The 16,553-nt window shown below is 37.9% G+C and overlaps 2 pseudogenes; both read right to left on the reverse strand.

Annotated features, from left to right (window-relative positions):
• Positions 1–11,977: 11,977 nt before the first annotated feature.
• On the reverse strand, positions 11,978–12,888 carry LOC116526346 (annotated as a pseudogene).
• On the reverse strand, positions 12,819–13,325 carry LOC116526240 (annotated as a pseudogene).
• Positions 13,326–16,553: the final 3,228 nt, after the last annotated feature.

A 16,553-nucleotide genomic window follows, 5' to 3' on the forward strand; every position in this document is an offset into this window, starting at 1 on the left:
GAGGTACCATCTAGTTGGTGATATAGATATTTTCTTAGTAAATATATAATATGTTCATCATTATTTGAAATAAAATTCCTAGGAAGTCATAATTTTATAGTGAGATTTTAACAGAAAGGTTTGTACTTATTTCTGGAAACTATTGTTTCTTGCCTAATTTGAGTTCAAGCCAATAGATGAAGACCAATTGTAGGTTTGATTTAATACTACATTACTACTTCGCCAAAATGTTTAAAATTTATTATAAAATAATTTAGTAAGACATGAGATCTCACAGGCTTTGTGTAATAGGGAATTTGCCTGGTCTTTGTCCCTCATTCCCGAGAGGTAACCTCTAAACCTGTGGGATTTCCTGAATAATCAACATTTCTTTGTTACTCACTGTGAGATCCTTTGATAGTTTATGTTAACAAGATGTTCAGGATGGGGGCTGGCTGTGCCAGAAATACCAGTTATGTGATTACAGAGTTAGAACATTCAGCCACACGATATCAGTCTGGTCTCCAGGGAGGAGAAGGAAGCTAGAGATTGAGTTCAACCTCAAAGTCAATGATCCAATCAGTCATACGTACATAATGAAACCTCAATGAAAACCCCGGATACCAAAGTTCAGGTGAGTTTCCCTGGTTGGCCATACTCTGGGTATGGGTGCACATTCCTGTGGCAGGACGATAACAGGACCTCTCATGTGGAGAAAACAATATGAACTTCATGTCTGGAACCTTCCCACTATACTCGATGCTTCTCTCCCTTTGGCTGTGACTGATTTGTATCCTTTTGCTATAATAAAACTGTAAGAAGCATAGCACTACCCTGAGGTCCATAGATCATTCTAGTAAATTATCAAAACTGAGAGGGCAATGAGAACCCCCAAATTTGAACCAGCTGGACAGAAATGAGATGAGAATAGCCTGGGATTCTCTTAATTTGCAGCTGAAATCTGAAGTGAGAGCCTCCTTGAGGTGCACTGTATCCTTAACTTGCGAAGTTTGGCCCAACTCTGGCCAATGGGTGTCAGAAGGCTTTACGTCTTTCTTTCTCCACTTCTATCCAAATATGTAAACATATTTTAGTACAAGTAACTCCTAGCTAAATAGCGATGCTTTTTAACATAAGTAGGTACTTCTCTTTTGTTAAAAGGAGATGGTACTTTAACAGTGACAGATTCATTCAGATGATTCATTTTGTGAGATAAATGAATTGTCACGGTCCCCTTGAGAAGATTAAAAAATGAGAGATATTCAGCCATATCTAAAATATCTAAGGAATTTCCTTTGAATCTTCATATGAATATAAAATCTGATAAGAGGAAATTGCAACTCATGATCAGTGCCACAGGAGAGTGAAAAAATTGATTGCCATCGTTCCCCTGAGAAAGCACAAAATGTTTAAGATATCTCTGTGTTTCCAAAGTATCTTTGAATTCACTTTCTAAATGAATTTAAAATTCAAAACATTAGCAAAAAGATACCACTCATGGCCATTCCTAAACAATGGTAAAAATAAATAGGAACACACAGTTCTCTTAATCTGGAAGATGCCTTTGCATATTTGCCATTAAATGTAGCTTTGGGAAACTTAAACCAAATCATTATATGCGTCTTAATTATGTTCTTAAGAATATTACCGCTATAATAAGAAAAAATTAAAATCCCACTTATTTTTCACTCAATTATGTCATCGAATCATTATTTAAGAGCTAGAATAACTTTTGAAGCTTTTTCCTTCTATTGTTTGTATGGTAATGTCAATGACTTTTTTCAAAAGTTGCCATCTTACCTACTTGACTTTACTTCAGAAGGCATATAGCCCTTTTTTATTTTTAAAATTAGTTCTATAGATCATGGCCTCAGATAATGGAGCCATGACATAGATAACCCAAATGAATCCTCAAGACCTCTGAGTTCTAGGCTGAGTTGTGTTTGAAGAGGCTCAGTTCAACATGTAATTTTAAAAGCATCCCGTTTATTACTGGCAATTAAGAAAGAGCCAAGCCAAAACCTATACTAGCATTTTTCATCCTAGATCACTCCATTCCTCAATTTTCTGGCACACAGGAGGAGCCTGAGAGCTCTGTACAGGTGAAAACCCCAACCCCCAGGAGTATTTCTCTCCAGTCCCATGACCCTCTTCTTGATCTCTTTATAATGACAACCAGTCTAGCCTCCTACGCTCTTAGTGAGAAGCATTCTTCTTTAAGAGAGGAGATGGAGGGAAGGGAAACTAGATTTTAAATTTTAGGTTGCTTTTTTCAGATTTTTGTAGCAGGGGTAGCTGTGAATCATCCACAGTGCTTTTTTCCCTTTCATATTTCATCTTTGGTGGAAGACAGAGTAAGTGCATCTTGGCTATTCTAATGTACTTATTTACTATGTGAAGGTATCTAATATTCCAAATGTAATATACACAGAAGTAACATCCAGTTAAACCAGCAGATTGCTGATCTAGTGATAAACATACCTAACTGTATATCTAAGAAGCTCTTTATGGCACACTCCACCTGTATGTAGCTCACTATCTCTGAGAGGGGTCCAGTCCAGGGAAGGCCACATTGTCAGGCATGCTGCTGACATCATTATTTGTTCACAAATGCTGATATAAGCACCTGTGTGGCCAGCTGACTACCTTGCCTGATACTCATTTTTGTTTAATTATTTTATGGGATGAAGCTATTACATGAGAACACTTTGACAAGAAAATATCCCTCAATATGAAAGTATATGCTTCAGGTTTGCCTTTTTAAATGAATACCATGACATTTTATTACAGCATCGAAGATAGAGGGACCATGTCAAAATACATTTTTAAATTATCATTACTCCTTTAATTAGACTAGATGGAACTGGTATAAACAACCAGAATGCTGGATGGTTGACTCCATTACTGTTTGTTGCAATTAAACCGCCTCTTTGCCCACTGTCAGCACATTCTGTATTTTCCTCCCAGGAGGTAGAAAATGGTATTCTTTTTTATTTCTACTTGATTTACATAGCATTTATTGTCTTAACAAAACTTAACTAGATTTCACTCCATAAAGATTTTAGATAGCATACTGTTCAGTCTCTATTAACATTAGCCTTTTTGGTAATTATAAGGTTCATTACAGAGAATACAGGCTTTGTTTGCTGCCCACTTTTGTTTTTTGTTTGTTTTCCTATTCAGTGCACTTAAAGACATGTTATTACCCTGGTGTTCCCAGTCACCTGGTGAATTAGCATGCAGTTTGTTTACTAAGTATTGCTGGTATCTTCTATAAATGCAGTCATTAGAATGTATTCTGTGCTACCTAATTGGGTGGAAATTGTATTCCTGGTTATTTTACAGTGTAGTGATTACATTTTAATGTAACTTGTAATGTTTTTGTTTTGTCCTTTTTTTGTGTGGGTAAAAATACTAGATATAAGCTGTTCTATCATGAGGAGACAGCTGTTCTAGAACTCTGAGACAGCTGGTAAATGAACTTGTAAAACTTCAGGGAGATCAGAAATACCAGTGCAGTAACCATAGGGCTACCAGAAGAGTGTTCAAGGTCTAGGTTGTGGGATTGGGTTGTCCCAGAATGCAAAAAACAAAACAAAACAAAACCAAACCATTTATCTGATATTCACAAAACTAGTGTACACCTTTGCTGCTGTACAGTGTATATATAATTGATGTTTGAAAGAATAACCTTGAAACAATTAGAATGTTCTAGGTAATAGAAGATTCAATTATTTTTCATGAAATGTTAGTTATGTTTTATTATATTCAGATTCTTAGATTCATACTTTACATTGATATATACATGTATAATATAGTGTATTCTCTATATTCTTAAATAATGTTGATTATCTTTCAGCCACTTGGGACAAATTAGTTTGCTATGATTAATATGTCTGTAATCTCAATGAGTCTAAAAATAGTCTATATTGTACTGAATGTTCTACTGAAGTTTGTACTATCACAGATGGCATCTAAAGTGAGTTCTGGTTTATTATACACTCATGCCTCAGTAACTGTAACAATTAATCATTACTATTACTGTGTATTTTAAGTTCTGATGAATATCAACTAAACTCATTAAAATAGTAGGGGACTCATTGACTTTGTAATAATTGGTTCTTAGAATAGAAATTTCCTAGATCTATAGTGTATGTCCAGGTACATTATTTTCTCTGCTCTTATTCATACATAATCAGTCTCTGGTTCTTTCTGATGACTAATTTGTATTGTGAGCATTGATTGAATTAACTTATATTGTACAGCCATAAGCAGCTGAAATCAGCTAGCTATATAGGAGAGGCCTATAGCTCCAGACTTCCTTTCTATTTTCAACGTGTTTCTTCTGTGACTAGCTACCATTCTGGAGTAACAAGATGAGAGTCCAAGATTAAACATGTGTATGTACATATGTGTGTGCATGCATGTGTGTATGTCATTAGGGTGGGCTTTAATATGACAGGCTTTAAAAAATATATTTTTATTATGAAATCTGTCTTAAAACAAAGGCACAATTTCAAAAAATCTGATGAATAAAAAATAAGGTGCAATGCAATAATAATAAAAAAAAAAAAGTGGCTTCTGGCAAGGAGCAGTGGTTCATGCCTGTAATCTCAGCGCCTGGGGAGGCAGAGGCAGGCAGATCACAAGGTCAGGAGTTCGAGACCAGCCTGGCCAACATAGAGAAACTCTGTTTCTACTAAAAATACAAAAATTAGCCAGGCGTGGTGGTGTGTGACTGTAATCCCAGCTACTCGGGAGGCTGAGGCAGGAGAATCGCTTGAACCCAGGAGGCAGAGTTTGCAATGAGCCAAGATCGTGCTACTGCACTCCAGCCTGGGTAACAGTGTGAGACTCTGTCTCAAATAAAAAAAAAGTGGCTTCCTTATGGGGAAGTGACATGTTAACCAGAAGCAGGCAGCAGAAAATTAATAATTATTAATGATTATTAATTTTTATAATATGAATATAAAAATTAATTATTAAGTTTTTCAACAGCTTTAACCTGAGTGGCAAATAAGAATTTTGTGCTAGCTTGATTAGAGAAATCATTTTTTAGGAAAGGGAAAAAGGATTACTTGTTCTGTTATACTTTTCTCAAAATTGTATAGATTTAGCTGCATTTTGTTAAACTGAACTTGCTTGATTTTAAAAGAAGACACACCTTTACCAAAAAGGAGTAATATTGTCTAATTATTTTTATGATGAAAATTATGAAGATTCAAAGTAATGATTATCATGGGAAGGACCTGATAAACGAGTTCTCAGTAAATGCTTGTTGGAAGAATGAGTACATCTGCAGCCTGCAGGCTTGTTCTGCCATTGCTAGGGGTTTCTTAAAGGTGACAAACTCACATGCCCTCAATTTCCTTACGTTCTCTAAGGGAGGTGGTTTTTACTGCAGCCTATTTAGCTAGTATATCCATATCACTCCCTAATAATTTTAGGGTGTATGCTAATTTGGTCAGGGAGTAAAATAAGCCCATTTTAGCTCAAATTATGAGAAAAAGAATTTTCTAAGTCAACTTAAAGTATACCTCTTGTCCTCTGAGGGCGACTGAAAAAAATATTCCGTTCTGTACCACCTTGCTCCAGCCCTTTTGATATCCCCAGGAGGAGTCCAGAGCCCTAATTGTGCTTCAATATAGCAGGTGGAGTTTTCAAAGAGATTCATTATGGCTAGATAATCAGATAACCCAAACTTTGATACAAACCTCATTCAGGGAGAGGTGTCACAAGTTACAGCAATGAGAGTTTGCTTTAGTTAGAAGGCATAATAGTCTAGGCTTACTTGGGAAAGTAAAAAGTCCATCCTCATGGTGAAGCTTACATTATATTGGGTTTTGGGGCCAAAATTCCAGATGTAAACAAGATATTATTTCTATTTATTATGATTTGTTAACTTCATATGAAGGCAGTATTATGGAATCAAGTCAAGATTTCAATATCCCTTGGTAAAATAGCATTCTATTCACCTTAAGCTCACCATCATTCCCTATAATAACAGATCCAGGGAAATATTTAACTACTTGAGAAATATTGCTTCTGAAACATGACAGCATCTTTTCTATACCATATCTAATAGTAACAGCTAATATGTCAACACTATAAGTGTTTTACATGGAATACCTTACTTAATCCTCAAAACAACCTTGTCAAATGGACATTATTTTTTCCATTTTATAGATAAGAAAACTGAAACTTATGGAGGTACCTGCCAAGGTTTCCCTATCTCAGTAAATAATCCACTATTAATTCAGTTACTCAAGGCAGAAATATAGGGCCACCCTTGAAAACTTACTTTTCCTCACCCTACATCCAATTTAGCAGCATCCCTGTGGTTTTAATTCCAGTGATTTCTTTGGCCTCTTTGCTCCACCTTTGTTAAATCATCATGTTCATACACGCACATTATTGGAACAGAATTTTCCCTGGGTCTCCTCAGTTCAGTTCTCCTCTTCAATCCACTCTCCACCAGTGGCAAAAGTGATGTTAAAATTCAAATGGAATCATGTCAACACTTTGCTTAAAATCCTGTGGCTTCTCATAGTAGTGCAATAAAATCTATACACTAGAACAAAGAGCATAATTTCTGCATCCTCTGGCCCCTGTTTATGTCTCCACTTCTACTTTGTTCCTAACCCACCATCTTGTCACACTGCTCATTTTTCAATCCTTTAAATGAACCAAGCACATCACCACCTCATGGTCACAGTCTAAGCTCCCCCCTCTAAATGGAATGTTCTCCCCACATGTCATGTGACTTATTCCTTCTGTTCTTTTGGGTGTCAATCTTAAAAGTCACCTCCCTACAGAGATCTAGTCTGCCAAAACTGCCTAGAATATGTTCCCCCATTCTCATTCTTGATCTTTGTCTCTTCTTTGGTCTTTTTGTAACAAATTTCCATGTAAAGTCATTTTATGCATATATTTGCTTGTCTTTTTGGGGGATGGGTATTGTGTCTTCCCATAAAATATGTGTTCCAAAAGGATAGGTACTGTCACTGTCTTCTTCACTATTATTCTCTCAGCAAAATGTATTAGAGAATAAAAGATAAACAACATATAATTTTCGAATGAATGAAGGTGAGTTCTTAAACTTTGAATTTTTCAGGGATGTGATATTTAAGACAGAAATTTGTTGGGATGGGATGACCATAACATTATTGACTTTTTTTTTTTTTTTGAGACAGGGTCCCACTCTGTCGCCCAGGCTGGAGTGCAGTGGCGCAATCTCAGCTCACTGCAACCTCCGCCTCCCAGGTTCAAGTGATTCTCTTGCCTCAGCCTGCTGAGTAGCTGGGATTACAGACACGTGGCACCAACCCAGCTGATTTTGGTTTCACCATGTTGGCCAGGCTGGTTTTGAACTCCTCACTTCGGGTGATTCACCTGCCTCAGCCTCCCAAAGTGCTGAGATTACAGGTGTGAGCCATAAGCCTGGCTCATTATTGCCTTTTATTTTTTAAATGAATAGTAACATTTAAAACTATATACATACATATGTGTATATAATATGTGTATATACTGATTGTTATTTGTGATAGTTATGTTCTCTAATGTTTCTTTGAATAGTGATTTAGTAAATACTGGACAATTGCTCTTAGAGTAAGTATGAAGCTAGGTTCCTGTAAGCCCTTTGGTCACAAAATTTTCATCAGTCAATCAATACATAACCTTCTTACCATTTTCCTTCTTTTTAAGATCTACCTTTATGCAAGTTTCAAGTATACATTATAGTATTGTTAATTATGGCCATCATGCTGTACATTAGATCTCTAGAGCTTAATTCATTTTGCATAACTGAAATTTTGTACACGTTGACCAACTTCTCCCCATTATTTAAAGGCATAAAATCCTCCAAAAAAAATAAGCCATGTACACTTGCTTTCTGTGTGTTATGATATAAAGACACTTTAACATATGTTGTTGATTCATTAACGTTGAACTTACGGATAACAGCTCTGTAGCTCATGCCTGAACAAAACTTATCTAACACATACTTTTTTCAAAAGGCCATGACAGCTTTCCTGTGTTTCAGAACACTAGTTAACACTTCAACACTATACTTTGGGGCCATTTTAAACAGCAAAATTTTCCAGAAATAAAAAAACACACAAATGTGAAAAGAATATGGCACTAAATGGACTACCAAAGTGACACTTTTTAATAGTATGAGAGTTGAAACAAAAAAAGTATAAGGAGGCAGGGCTAAACACCAGCAAGCTACAAACTGAACGATTTCAAGAAAAGTAAGTGAAATGTTACATAATTTCTGATCTTGACCATCTCTGAATACTTTCTGATTTCAGAATATGAAATTCATTAGATAAGGTATGTAGTACTCATGGTATTTTTCATGTGTCTAACTAGATTTGCTTTAGTGCATTTTAAGAAAGATGAGGAGAAAAAACCTCCAATTTTATACTCTTTTGGGCTGTCCCTTCAGCATCTCCAGGGACAATTTTATGGAAGTTGATTACTGAACTAAAATTAAGCTCTTGAGTGATTTGATGATATTAGCTTCAGCTAAGTCTCATTTTGATATGTCTAATAGGGATGTAACACACTGCAATGCCTTCTTGAAGTCTGCTGGAGATACTGAGTACACATCAGGAATGCATTTAAACTAATTTATAAGATTCTTGTCGAATCAGTCATCTGGTAGTTTAAATAATAAAAAAATAATTGATGAGTGATTAGCAAACATCACTTTAAATATAGAGGGTCTCCCCTAAAAGCCCTTCTGATATATTATATGGGTGTGCTGTCTTGATGAAATAGTAGACCAATTTACTCCTAATCATAATGTTTCACTCATATTTAACACAGAGAGGTGTCTATACTCTTGTGTTGTTCACCATTGTAAGCCCAGGTGACCTGATTTATTTAAGCTTCATCTACTTTTATTCTGACAACAGCAATTTATCATCTTATGAGACATAGAATAGGTAAGCTTTTTGTTGATAGTATCTAATAATGTTGCACATTCTTACATTTTATAAATTATTTTTATAACCCTATTTCATTTAACAAACTTAAAAATTATGTGGAGTAGATTCAGATACTATTTTGACCACTTTACATAATGAAAATTGAAGTTCAGAGTATTAAGGGACCCATCTAAGCTACCATGGCTACTAAGTTTAAATCCGGATTTTATTTTTTAGTGAGCCCTTTCTGTATTATATTTCATCATTTTATGCCTGAGAGACTAAAGACTAAGAGAAACTGAATTTTGAGAAAACAAAATTTTGACAACAAACCAAATCTCTTATATTCTTGAGGGTAAAATAATTATTAACGTGGGATAGAAGATGTCATGAAAACTATTATTTTGAGGTAAATCCTAAAATAAATAAAAATACTAAAAGTTTACACATACTATTCAGTTTTAAAAAGGCAAAAACATCTATTAGTGAAATGGCTTTCATACCATAACAATTATAAATATAGTATAAAGCAATGAAGTCTATCCAATTAAAATATAGAAACATTCAGTATATTATCAAGATGATCTACAAATACTAGAGTTCAGAACTAGTCAAGGTGGTAATTAAAAAGTTCTGAATTACAAAGACAAGTTCTGCTTAAAGTAGGGAAGGTTATAACAGGAGCTAGAGAAATACATAAAAGGAAGATTAAATTAGCAGTTTTCTCTCCTGTTTCCAGCACTTTAATTATCTGAAGGGATGCTAGGCTATTAGATTCTCAACAAAAATTTTGTAACAGATTTTATTTCAATTTACTGTAATCATTCCAAGTGCCCATACACATGCCTTATAACACTTCTGTAGCAAGTGTTAGAAACTCAAAACAGTGATACATTGTATCATTCCAGGCAAGTTAGGAGGCACAATTAGATATATCGTGATATAATCCATGGACACTCCTCCTGCCCTACCTTAGCAGAGTCCTGTGGATGGAGCTCTTAGATTTGAAAGACATGCATCCCCTTCTAAGGAGGAATGCTGAAAAAACTTCCTTGCTGTTACTGTGAAGATACAAATTCTCCCTTCCCAGTGATACTCCTCCCTAGAGAGCCAGCCCCCAAGCCCTGCATACCCTGTCTGTACTCTGACTTTGTACTCTCCCAGGGCCATTGCTAATTAAAGATGAACCAATCAGATTCCATTATAAATTTGAATGACATGGAGTCTAAATCAGCAAAACCTATGTACTAGCTTGAAAGAGAGATTATGTAGAGCTGGGAAAGCCATTTTCATATTTCTGCCATTTAAGACCTGCAGCAGAGAAGCTGGGCACTGGTGGGAAATAGGAGGAGGAGCCCAAGGTGATGTACCACTTTGACCACAGACTTGGGGGGAGAGACTTTTTGGCTTTCCAGTTCTCAGTTTCACTGTTCGGACTTCCTGCCCTGATGTTCCCTGCTTCAGTAAGATATCCTGTGTCACTAGGATAAGGAATGCTTAAGTCTGTTGAAATGAACTTCTATTTGTTCCAATCAAATAGTCCCTGATTATGGCAATCACAAGCTGCTCCGAAAATAGTAGCAACCCCGTACCAAGTGGCCAACCAGCCTTGGACTGGGTTTCAGTCAAATCTGATTAAGTTACCCCTCCCTACCAGCAGAAAAATGCACATTTAGCCTAATACTCTTTCAGCAGGGTTTCAGCAACACTGGTGTGTCTTTGTTCTCTCATAATTGCAAAATTGCAGAATTTTCTATCTGGAATGGAACCTCAATAATCACATTTAGCTTTCTTACTTTGCGAATGAGAGGACTGAGAAGCAAGGAGGTTGATTGTCTTGTTCAAGGGCTTGGCAAATTCCTGGCTTGTATCTCTTTATTTGGCCTCTCTCCACAGGACCTTTGATATCTATTGGTAGAGAAGTCTTTTGAGCTTTCTTCCCTTGTAAAGGGTTAAAAGGTTCTGCTGCCCGTAAAACCTTCAGCTAACTTTGTGGATCCAGTAAGAATCATGTTCAGCTGCATATAGCAAAATATCAGATAACATTGGCTTAAACTTAGGAAGATATGTTTTATTCCATGTAAAATAAGTTTGGAGATGTACACTCGGGCAGATATGGTGACCCCATGGTCATCAGGGACGCATCCTCCATCTCTTATTTCTGCTATTCCATTCTTATTATTTGGTTTCTGTCTGCAGAATCATTGCAATGGTCCAACATGGCTTTTAGAGCCTCATCCATCATATCTGCATTCTGGGAGGTATGGTGTGGGAAAAGGAAGGGGCAAAGTGACACATGACAGCTGTCTATCTTCTCCTAATAGCTTTTGTTTACTTCTCACTGTTCATAGCTCAGTGAAGTGGGCACTTTAATCTCAAGATAAGCTGGGAAATGCATTATTTTAGCTAGGCACATTGCTACCCTAAATAAAATTGGAGCTCTCTTACTAATAAAGAAAGGGTAAATGAATATTGAAGCAGCAATGAGAAATCTATGCTATGTACCACTTTGACCCCTAGGCTTTTTCTCTAGTGGATATCATAGAATGTTCCCATAATAGGAGGCATTCTAAACTGTCTGGGCTAATGAAATTCTTTTATTTATTTTTTTTTTTTGAGAGTAGTACATAGTTTTATAGTAGCCCACAGTAACTTCCCGTGACTGGAAAATTTCTTTGCATTAGCTCACATGTGTGGTGAACCGCATTCCCATGAAAAGCTCTTGCACCCTTCTGCCTTCTTCCCACAGGCCTTAGTCTTGTTTCCAAAGGTGACTGTAGTGAGGATGTGAAGTCCATAACCTCTAGGGATAATGCCATCCACTCAGGAAGCAGTGCCCCGTGATGGCAATGCTCTGCACTATAGCCATTTGCCCCAACTTAAGTTTAGAAGTTACAAGTTTCAGTAATAGCTGAACCTGTTCAAAATGTTAATAAAGGTTTTGTTGCATGGTAAACAAACAAACAAACAAAAAACAAAAAAAAACTTTTTTTTTTTTTTTCAACTGCAAAATGGGCTTATTTTTTAAGTATCAAACAAGATTATCACGTTGAAAAACGGCTCCAGTGCTAGGGTAGTGTATAAAGCGCTCAAGTGTCCTGAATGTCACGAGTCACCCCAAGTCCCTCCCTGAGTGAGCGGCAGACGATGTGGCTTCTCCCTGGCTGCTTGAAGATACCTCTTCCCTTGGGCTGATGAACGTGGCCTGAGTAGGGGCTGAGGAGGCACCAGCGGTGTCGTCCTCAGACAGGGGCGTGTTCTTGGGTGCTCCCCGAGATTCTCCGCAGGTGGTGTCTTGATTGAAATACCACTGGCTAGCAGGCGCCAGGCCCTGACCCTCTTCCCAGTCTTCCTGGTTTGCCAAGGCTGCCCCTTTGCTCGCCTCTGCGGAGAGTTCCAGCACCTGGGCGAAACTCCTTCAGCGCTCGAGGTCCTTTTTCACCGTCACGTCCTTGAGTTCACTCAGTAAGTCCAGCATCTGCACATTTTCTTCTGACTTGCCAACGTCAAGTTCTCCCAGGAGACGCTGAGTGGTCGTCAATTCACGCTGCAGGGCATCTAAGATCTGCTGCCCGTCTCCCTCCAGGTGGATGGATCTCACAGGGAGCTCATGCCTGGTGGTGTCCAGGGCTGTGGCGAACGTCCTGTATTGCTCCCTGAAGCGTTTGGCCACAGCCTCGAAGGGCTGTGAGAAATTCTAGGGATATCCTAAGTGCACATGATGAGGTGAGAATCAATTGTGGAAGTTTTAAGAAGACATTTGAATTTTTGCCCCTAACGAAGAAGTATTTTGGGCCGGGCACGGTGGCTCACGCCTGTCATCCAAGCACTTTGGAGGCCAAGACGGGTGGATCACCTGAGGTCAGGATTTCAAGACCAGCCTGACCAACATGTTGAAACCCTGTCTTTTTATTTAAAAAAAAAAAAAAAGAAGTATTTTGCCATCTGGTTTACATCCAAGAACTAGTTGGCTCATCATTCACAGAAATAAACTTTCTTCTAGATTAGGAAACTTCATCATGAGATCTGAGATATACTGGTTTGGAGAGTTTCCTCAGTTTCTCCTGGCTTTGAAGTCCCCGGCCTCGGAGTGGGATGAGGCCCATTGGAGGCAGATGAATTGGCCTTGGATAAGGAATCTTGTAATGCAGTCCAATTTCAATCCTGGCTGTGCATTCATCTATACACTGTTCAATTAGGTCTGTGTCCGTGAGATTTTTGCTTTTCCGGAACAGCGTTCTGGCTTCATTTAGTATGTACTGTTTTTCTCTGATGGTGTCTTCCATCTGCCCTGATGTCGCCTGCCATTTCCTTGCAAGCCTGAAAATGCTGCGGTAGAGGCCAAGGACTTCTTGTCGTGTTGCCGTTGTCATCTCTGTCTCCTGGGTTCAAGCGATTCTCCTGCCTCGGGGTCTCCAGTAGCCGGGATTACAGGTGTACACCACCACACTCGTCCGATTTCGAGGGGCCGTCCCCAAATCTTCTGTCACCTCATCTGGTCTTTGGGGGGCATTTCTCACTTGCTGATACCTTCTTTATTGATTTAACTCTTTCCTGTGCTTGTTACTTTTCAGTAACAGAGCAAGGAAATTAGGAAGCTGGCTCTCACTGTCCTAGGGAGTCTCTGTTCTTGGCGACGGCTTCGTACGTCTTTTGGGCTAATGAAATTCTTTCTGAGTTGTCTCCCTTTACTATGAGATCTCCCCATCCCCCCAAACAATGTCTGTCTGAGCCTCTGTCTAGTTCTAGTTTCCACCCACTCTGAGCTGACTCCTTTTATTCTTTCTTGGCAGAGGTTTCACTGTGGCACATATTGACACTAGCAGTACTAAAATGCATATTCCAAATATGTCCTATTTACTGTCTTTTTAAAAAAGCTTTTCACATCATTACAGAATCCTAAGCAGGAGAAAGATACTCCTTAGTCAGTGGTAAGGCAATCTCTGCTCCTCTTCAAAGGGTTATCTGTAGAATGATGATAATGATGGTCTCAACCAACAGGATGTTTTATGATGATGATATAAGTTAAAATGTGTGGAAAGCACTTAGGACACTGTTTTGGAACAAAATAAGCCACCTATGAATGTCTGTTACTGTTATTGTTCATTAATATTATGATTATTGTTATTAACACATAGCTTTTTTTATACCGAGGAATATTTAATAATCAGCTGGGGAAAAGATATTCTTGTCTCCTAAACAAAAATTCCTCCCATGAAAATTATTAATGGGACTATAAGGCAAGGGAAAGGCATTATGTTCAGGAAGCCACTGCAAGAGCAGCTGTATCATACCATACATGCTTTACCAAGTCACCTAGTTGGTGAAGTGGTACTTTACAGTGTTAGTGGTGGGAGATAAGTTTCCTGTAAAGGAAGCTTCTCATCTCCGGGAGGCTGTCTGAGCCAAGGATGGTGATGAGGTGGCAAGGAAGAGAAGAGCCAACATGCTAAACCAGAGGGAAACATGCTGAACTGTCTCCTTCACAAGTTTTCATAGACTCGTTTCTGATAAACTGGATTCCAGATGTTTCTGGATGAAATTCCTACTGATCGAGTTTTCTAACTACATTCTAATAATCTAAATATATTTTTGTGAGCTGCATGTAAATTTAATGTTGTTCTAAATTAAGTAGAAAGGAGAACAGGAATGTGTTAATTATACATAACAGTGAACCGAGTGTAAAAACTGAAGTCTGTAAATTTGTTCTTTGAAGCATATTTCTTTCTTAAAAAAGAAGAAAATGATGAGACCATTTAGTACCTGAAAAATGTGGGGCACTGAGATATGCTGTACTTTGAGTTGTACTTTGAACACTGTTAACTTTATTGTTATTGAGAGGCTGATGTGCCCTCAAGAGTGATTGTAATTAGAGCCTGGTTTGGGACCCTTTTTTATTTCTGATATTGTTCTGAGAGTGTGTGAGAAAGTTCTGAGGACTGACATTTGGAAAGAAGCAGAGTGACTTTTGTATCCTGAGTAAATTGTTTCCAATGAAGAAACAGAATTAGAGACAGGGACAGGAACAAAAGGTTTAGGGGAAAGGAGGATCTTAGGTGAAAAGGAAACATATTTCTATCAAAATGGTTTATGCTGACATGCTACAAAGGCACATTCAACTAGCAATCACTTTTGCAGTAGTCTAGGAGAGAGAAATGTAGACACTTAACTGAAAATTCCCTTCAAGCACCTCTTTAGATCTTCTTTATCTATACTTTGCTTGGAAGTGAACAAAAATAGACCTTGGAGTATGATTTTTCATTTTCCATTGTAGGTCAGATCACAGAATGTCTCACATGAGTAATAGTAATGCTAAGCACTTTCTAGTTGAGGAGAAAGGAGACAAAGATTATCAAGGAAAATATGCAAAGAACATGGAATTGGCATTCAGGAAAGTAACTGCCTTCCCTCTAACAGTGGCCAAGTTTCTCTCCTGCTTACTCAAAGATGAGTCAGGTTCCCAAATATAAAATGAAAATCATTCATTCCACCTATCTCATCTATTTAAGTTAAATAAAGTTTCAATACATAGTAGCGGTATAGCAGCTTAGAATGTTCAATTAAAAATAGTCTGCTGAATTTGCAAATTTGTACCACAGTCTGGAAGATAGGAATATACATATAGATACATAAATGTAGTATGCTTAAAGTCCAGTAGTAATCCATGATGGTTTTTTACTTAGTAACCATGCCTTACCTAATCAGCAAGGTTAGTTTAAGGAGCATGGATGGAGAGTCAGGAGAAGCTCTCTGCTCTGCAAATGGGGAAAGACTTGAAAGATATCAACAAACTGTATTTGGATACTGAAACACAGTTGAAGATACTGAGATGAGAAACCTTTCCAAATGGAGGGGAGCATTCCTTGAGGGGAGCATATGAGATTGCTGGTCTACAATCTGACTGGGAATGGGGGAGAACACTCAGGTGAATCCACAAAACCAACTTTGATAAAAGGAGCAAATATCATAGGAGAGGAAGGAGGGAGGCAGGTCCCTGATAACTTATATTGATAAAGAACTAGAAAACTACTCTGAAATAACACTTAGACTATCTGCTGCCTGCATACATACCAGCCATAGAACTTGGGTAATATTAAAAACAAAGAGTATTTGAGATTAAAATCCAGGACAATGTGATTTTGTGATTACAGCTCAGATTTTGCAGGATAGTTGCTGTCTGAACTTGGTTGTCAATACTGAAACCCTATGACTGGAAGCTTAACCCTCCCTGGGTCCATGCTTTGCAAGTTACCTTTTCTTGGAAGCTTGATCCCGCCCAGATTTTCTTTGGCACAGGATAGGGACCCATTTAAATTCTTATAAAAAAAAAACTGGTTTAAAGACACCACTTTGTTATTTTTATGTGCTATTACAAAGGCCTGGGGGGTTGGGAGATGGTATTCAAGGGATTTGGGGGCTGATCAATGTAAAAGATGTGACCATGAAAGGCAGTAACACCCAACATGCCTTATTGAGCAGCATTTCCACTGAGTTGCATAAGAGGGGAAGTCTGTCACAGCACACGATCATCCAGAGGCTTCCGATGAGGAGCCATCCTCTAGGAGAGGAGGAGGTCAAAGGAACCCATGGGTGACAGCAAGATCAGAAAGAGTGCTTTCTATATCATTGATGGCACTCAGC

The sequence above is a fragment of the Sapajus apella genome, unplaced genomic scaffold, assembly GCF_009761245.1.
Source record: "Sapajus apella isolate SASKATOON/1434 unplaced genomic scaffold, GSC_monkey_1.0 scaffold50, whole genome shotgun sequence".
Classification (NCBI taxonomy): Eukaryota; Metazoa; Chordata; class Mammalia; order Primates; family Cebidae; genus Sapajus; species Sapajus apella.